This window comes from Oncorhynchus kisutch, linkage group LG4 (genome assembly GCF_002021735.2).
Source record: "Oncorhynchus kisutch isolate 150728-3 linkage group LG4, Okis_V2, whole genome shotgun sequence".
NCBI lineage: Eukaryota > Metazoa > Chordata > Actinopteri > Salmoniformes > Salmonidae > Oncorhynchus > Oncorhynchus kisutch.
Genome location: NC_034177.2, coordinates 11,681,592 through 11,688,659, shown reverse-complemented (window position 1 = coordinate 11,688,659; position 7,068 = coordinate 11,681,592).

The window sequence follows — 7,068 nt, the reverse complement described above, 5'->3', positions numbered from 1 at the left end:
CAATAAATATCATTTTAAAACATTACAATATATTCACAGGTTTCACAACACACTGTGTGCCACCAAGCCCCTAATCCATCACTATTACTTCACACCGTTGTAACGGCTGTTGGAAGGAGAGGACCAAGGTGCAGCGTGGTACATGTTCATGCTTTTTATTAGAACTGAACACTGAAATAACAAAAATAATTTACGAAAACCAAAACAGTCCTGTCAGGTGCAGAAAGACACAAAACAGAAAACAACTACCCACAAAACACAGGTGGGAAAAGGCTACCTAAGTATGGTTCTCAATCAGAGACAACGATAGACAGCTGCCTCTGATTGAGAACCACACCCGGCCAAACACACAGAAATAGAAAACATAGAACACAAAACATAGAATGCCCACCCCAACTCACGCCCTGACCAAACCAAAATAGAGACATAAAAAGGATCTCTAAGGTCAGGGCGTGACAACCGTGTAGCATGGAGGAGGAGGTGTGATGGTGTGGGGGTGCGTTGCTGGTGACACAGTCAGTGATTTACTTAGAATTTAAGGCATACTTAACCAGCATGGCTACCACAGCATTCTGCAGCGATACACCATCCCATTTGGTTTGTGCTTAGTGGGACTATCATTTGTTTTTCAACAGGACAATGACCCAAAACACACCTCCAGGCTGTGTAAGGGCTATTTGACCAAGAGGGAGAGTGATGGTGCTGCATCAGGTGACTTGGCCTCTACAATCACCCGACCTCAACCCAATTGAGATGGTTTGGGATGAGTTTGACCTCAGAGTGAAGGAAAAGCATCCAACATGTGCTCAGCATTTGTGGGAACTCCTTCAAGACTGTTGGAAAAGCATTCCTCATGAAGCTGGTTGAGAGAATGCCAAGAGTGTGCAAAGCTGTCATCAAGGCAAAGAGTGGCTACTTTGAAGAATCTCAAATATGGAATGTATTTGGATTTCTTTAACACTTTTTTGGTTACTACATGAATCCATGTGTTATTTCATAGTTTTGATGTCTTCTCTATTATTCTACAATGTAGAAAATAGTTTTAAAATAAATATTTAAATAATAAAAACGCATGAATGAGTAGGTGTTCAAACTTTTGACTGGTACTGTATATCCTTTGAATTGACTTACTAGTGTCAACCCAGAGATAACACCCTTGATAGGCACCCTGCTTCGAAGATCCACACATGACACATTCCAATCCAACATCTTCTTGAGGCACAAACCATACTCCTTCTGTTCCATAGAAGAAAAAAAAGAAGAAAAAAGCCTACTTTTCGTTATTCTCATCGATGCCACCTCATCCAACGCATCCACAATTTTAATAGACACTTCAAATGGATCTCCCAGTTAAAAACATCGATCCAAAACCGTTATTCCAACAAAAAAAGACTCAGAACTAAGTTTGGATTTACTAGTTACAACTACCATATTACATCTATTTTTTCATTTGCCATTGTATTCCAATTCTTCTCACTCTCCTTTCCACTCGACATGCCATATGATTGAAACAGAACATCCGCTTACGCCATTTTCCCCATCAATGACAATCATAGCTACCTTTCGGTTGCCTGCTTGCCGTCTCTGTTCAGCTATTACATTCCACCCCTTGCCACTCCAGTCATTTAAATCTTTGGCGTGGCAAGACGACTGTTTCCTAGACTATAGAGAGGCTGGCTCTGGCTTTGTACATGATACCATGGTGAAATACAGCAAAAACCCTGTATGTTCTGTGTCAAAAGCAGCTTGTTTATGATTTTTTTTACTACTGAAATTAAAGATCCCAGAAAAGTTTAAATTTGCACAAAAAGCTTATTTCTCTCAAATTTTGGGCACAAATTAGTTTACATTCCTGTTAGTGAGCATTTTTCCTTTGCCAAGATAATCCATCCACCTGACAGGTGTGGCATATCAATAAGCTGATTAAACAGCATTATCATTACACAGGTGCACCTTGTGCTGGGGACAAAAAAAGGCCACTCTAAAATGTGCAGTTTTGCCACACAAAACAATGCCACAGATGTCTCAAATTTTGAAGGAGCATGCAATTGATATGGTGACCGCAGGGATGTCCAGCAGAGCTGTTGACAGAGAATTGAATGTCCCTACCATAAGCCGCCCCAACGTTATCTTAGAGAATTTGGCAGAACGTCCAATCGGACTCACAATCGCAGACCACATGTATGGCGTCATTTGGGCTAGCGGTTTGCTGATGTCAATGTTGTGAATAGAGTGCCCCATGGTTGCGGTGGGGTATGGTTGGATCTATTGCAAACAATCGTGGTATGGTTAGGCATAAGCTATGGACAACAAGCAATGCAATTTATCAATCGCAATTTGAATGCACAGAGATACCGTGACAAGATCCTGAGGTCCATTGTCGTGCCATTCATCTGCCGCCATCACCTTATGTTTCAGCGTGATAATACATGGCCCCATGTACTCCCGGTCATGTGAAATCCATAGATAAGGGCATATGAATGTATTTAAATTGACTGATTTCCTTATATGAACTGTAATTCAGTAAAATCTTTGAAATTGTTGCATGTGTACAGTCATCTGGGAGAGAGGAGAGGAAGAGCTGGGTTCCTATGAGAGGTTCATAGCTCTGTTCAGGGTGGTCTTCAGAGAGGGGGGTGAGAGACTATTCCAACTCCAGCAGGGTGCCCAGATCCATTCGGAGTACGCCCTCATCTTCCGGACTTTGGCAGCCTCCAGCAGACGAAAGGAGCTGGTGCTCCACACCCTACTCTGGAGAGGAAGGCTCGAGGAGGTCCAGATGGAGTTGGCGTGCAGGGACGACAACCTTTCCTTGGACGCGCTCGTCGCGATGGCCATCCATCTGGACAACCTTCTTTGGGAGCGCTGGCGCACCACTCGCCTTCCGCCCTCCTCCGTTGGGTGTCCTAAGGCAGAGTCTGAACCCATGGAGGTAGGGGCCACACACCTCTCTGCGGCAGAGCGGTGTCGTCGGAGACAGCTGGGGCTTTGTTCCTATTGCGGCCAGGAGGGGCACCAGCTTCAGCCGTGTCTGGTGCTTCCAAACCCGGGGTCCACAGGAACAGAGGGGCTGCCCCATGATCATATGTCTCCTGGGGTAGGCGTGATTATTCCACCATCGCTTTCCGCCAAACCATTCCTGGTTTCCATTTCACTGGCTGGCTGTCCCTCATGTGTTGTCTCTACAGCCGCAGGGAATTTCATCGACCAGGCCACCTCCCTGAACATTGTCGTGTCTTTGGCATCATTCAATTGAAGACTGTTATTTTATCAAATCAATTCTGTAATTATTATTAAGTGATTAAACTAATAATGTAAATGTAATTAACTAGGAAGTCGGGGCACCAAGGAAAATCTTCAGATTACAAAGTTATAATTTTCCTAATATAACTTTTCAGATATTTTCATATCTGATCAATTAGTCTTCTAATTAATAAATTATTCTTTACCTAACATTAGTCTCATTCCAAACATCGTAAATTGTTGGTTATCTGCATGAACCCAGCCTTCAATATGCATCATCCATACATCAATTGTCTTAATCATTTATTTACTAACTAACTAAATAGTCACAGAAATGCATAACAAACAAACAAATAGTAGATATGGTTACAAGGAAATGATAATTGATGTTCGCTAGTGGGCTAAGCCGATATGACGACTTGGTAGACAAAGGGAAGTGGGTGTGGACTGAGAAGGGCGCGAAAGACAAAAGTCACTACACAGTTGATAATTATATTGATTTAAATGCTAATCCTTTGCACATGAACGCTCACTCATTCTGGAATAGTTGCAATCAATATATATCGATCCACTATCCACAGCATTATTGAAGTAACAGATTCAAAAGTTGTATTTTTTGAACTATATTTCAATATATTACAATGTAAAGTGCTTTGAGCATCTGATAAAGTGCTATAGAGTACATACAATCAATTCTAAATAGTATTACTAGTGTCTGCATTGTGTCTCCAATTATGTGAGAGGGGAAAACATGTTGGTGACTTTCAGTCCTTTCTCTGTTCCCCTCTCCACTTGTGTTCACTGTTATAACCGTTGCCTGGATCGTCAAGGGTTAGGTACAGGCTAGAACCCATTTCTGTTTAGACATGCATTTCCTGTGGACCCCCCCCCCCCCCCCCCCCCCATTTCAATCCTGTTACCTCCATCATATTGTTCATTACCACTTAAAGTGCTTATTTCCATACATAGGTGTCGTGTACAAATATGATTGCACCCAGCAACCGTACATCCCCAACTACCTGCTATGGATGGCCATCTTCAACCTGATTATGACAACATGGATGTCGTACCCCTGGGACCCAGAGGGGAGGGGGCAGCAGACCCCAGAGAGCTGTATCTGTGTCTCACTGCAGTCCTTGTTGGCTTTGTCAGGGTTCTGTTGGATCATTGCTGGTGAGAGAAAGTATTGCTGTAAAAACATGAACACAAGGTAGATGGCTGTAATTGTTTGTTTCATTATCAACACACTTCAAGTTTTTTTTTAATACATTACTTTTATGTAATACACAAAACATCAAATATATTTTCAGGTCTGTACATTGTTAATATAAATGTAATTGAAACATTGTATTGTTTTCTGGTTTGCTTAATATATGGAATTTAAAAGTATAAATACTTTTGATACTTAATTATATTTAAAACCAAATACTTTTAGACTTTTACTCAAGTAGTATTTTACTGGCTGACTTTCACTTTTACTTGAGTCATATTCTATGAATGTTTCTTTACTTTTACTCAAGTGTGACAACTGGGTACTTTTTCCACCACGGTGTGTGTCACAGATCAGGTGAGCAATCTGATTGCTTACAATGAAGGGGGAAATATGCACTATACAAACAAAACAAACAATGACAAAGTATAATACTACACAGAAGGTGTGGCCTAGTCACGTTCTACAGGTCTGTATATTGTCAATATAAATGTAATTGAAACATGGTATTGTTTTCTTTATGACCTATTTGTCAAAACTGTCTGCAGGAAATGTGTGGATCTTCTCTATATACCAACCCAACTACGACCCAACTCGTTCAGACGGCCAGTACTGCAACAAGACCCTGTACACGTTTGCCTTCTGGAACGCAATGCTTGAAACCTTGGTGTTGGGAGCGATGCTAGTTACATAACTGCTGCAAAGGTCTGTTCTGCGGCATTATGCTAAATGGACAACCACAGCTAGCAGAGACTTCCACAGGAACGTCTGAAGGAGTGATGGAACGTCTGAAGGAGGGATAGAACGTCTGAAGGAGGGATGGAACGTCTGAAGGAGGGATGGAACATCTGAAGGAGGGATGGAACGTTTGAAGGAGGGATGGAACATCTGAAGGAGGGATGGAACGTTTCAAGGAGTGATGGAACGTCTGAAGGAGGGATGGAACGTCTGAAGGAGGGATGGAAAGTTTGAAGGAGGGATGGAACGGCTGAAGGAGGGATGAAACGTTTGAAGGAGGGATGGAACATCTGAAGGAGGGATGGAACATCTGAAGGAGGGATGGAATGTCTGTAGGAGGGATGGAACGTCTGAAGGAGGGATGGAACGAGGGATGTCTATCGTGCTCTTGTATTCTTAGCTTCACCATCATTTTGTAAAAGCAGTACATTTTATTCATCTACGGTATGATTATGGTTTAAAAAAGCAGTTTTTGTGATACTTTTCTCTTAGCTATGTGTATTTTGCATCCACACACAACACCCTGCAATAGGTACTGTTCATATAACACTGTTTTCCTGTTTTACCATTTTTTTGTGATAAAGAAAATAATTTAAAAGTTGTTGCTGATGAACATATAGGTTTTAATATACACTGAGTGTACAAAATGTTAGGAACACCTTCATTAGTTGCAATCCCTTTTGCCCTCAGAACAGCATCAATTTGTCGGGGCATGGTCTCTACAAGGTGTTGAAAGCATACCACAGGGATGCTGGCCCATGTTGACTCCAATGCTTCCCACAGTTATGTTAAGTTGGCTGAATGTCCTTTGAGTGGTGGCCCATTCTTGATACACACAGGAAACTGTTGAGCATCAAAGACCCAGCAGCATTGCAGTTCTTGACACAACCAAACAGGTTCGCCTGGCACCTACTATCATACCCCATTCAAAGGCACATAAATATTTTGTCTTGCCCTAACATTCCATTTTCAACCTGACTCCTCCCCTTTATCTACACTGATTGAAGTGGATTTAAATTGTGACCTCAATAATGGATCATTGCGTTCACCTGGATTCACCTGGTCAATTTCATGAAAAGAGCAGGTGTTCCTAATGTTTTGTACACTCAGCGTATTTTGACATTAGTTAAATTGTATTATATCAAGGAATATATACAGGTAACTGCCAAGATAATGGCATCACTTGAGTAAATGAGGGATACAAGGTATATTGAAAGCATGTGCTTCCACACAGGTGTGGTTCCTGACTTAATTGAGCAGCAATTAACAGCCCGTCATGCTTACGGTCATGTATAAAAATGCTACCATGGCTATGCCCTCAAAGGATGACAATGCCCATCCACAGGACATGAGTGGTCACAGAATGGCTTGATGAGCATGAAAACAATGTAAACCATACGCCATGGCTGTCTCAGTCACCAGACATCAACACATATGAACACTTATGGGAGATTCTGGAGCAGCGCCTGAGACAGAGTTTTCCATCACCATCAACAAAACACCAAATGATGGAATTTCTCATGGAAGAATGGTGTCGTATCCCTCCAACAGAGTTCCAAACACTGGAACTCTGTTGGAATCCATGCCAAGGTGCATGGACACTGTTCTGGGGCCTCGTGGTGGCCCAATGCCTTATTAAGACACTTTAAATGGGTGTTTCCTTTTTTTTTGCAGTTACCTGTATATTACATACACCTACTGTTGATCCATGTTAATTAAAGATACAGTGTGTACCATGAAAAAGGTGCAGCTGAAAATAGAGTCTATTGTCAACTGTCTGTCGAACTGTCTTACATTGTAATAAAATACACCCCTCCATACATTTAAGTTACAGTAGCTAATGTTTTATAAAGATGATAGAACAGTTACAAAGAGAC